Source organism: Penaeus monodon, chromosome 32, assembly GCF_015228065.2.
Source record: "Penaeus monodon isolate SGIC_2016 chromosome 32, NSTDA_Pmon_1, whole genome shotgun sequence".
NCBI classification, from domain to species: Eukaryota; Metazoa; Arthropoda; class Malacostraca; order Decapoda; family Penaeidae; genus Penaeus; species Penaeus monodon.
In genome coordinates, this window is record NC_051417.1 from 24,644,962 (window position 1) to 24,645,438 (window position 477).

Sequence of the window (477 nt, forward strand, 5' to 3'; positions counted from 1 at the left end):
TTCACTAAAAAGCACAGGTATTACGGTGGCAAGAGAATGTATGGGAAGTAGCAGAGAATGAGGAAAATGTGTTTGATTTACGTCAATGATTACTTTTTGCCTGAAGTCTATCTTATTAGTAAATAAGAGTTTTGGTGGCTTTCTGATTTATTTATTACCCACCACTTGGACTATTAGCAACAATTTCCTTTTGGGAAATTGTAGCTGTCTACAGTTTTTCCAAGTTTATCTTATCGTCTGTCACTTAGATCTAAGCGAATAGTTTACCAAAGATCTCATCGACTACTGCGTTGTTAATGGGAATTTTGCCGTTAGACAGATATTGCTGCCGACAGTAGTATCAGTATAGCAGTTTCACGTTGGTTAAATGAGTACATCCAATTGACTTTCCTTGAAGGTAGTATTCAGGATGTTAATTTCACGTCTTGTACTGTTGAGTCCTGTGGCATTAACTAATGTCCTGTAGCATTAACCGTT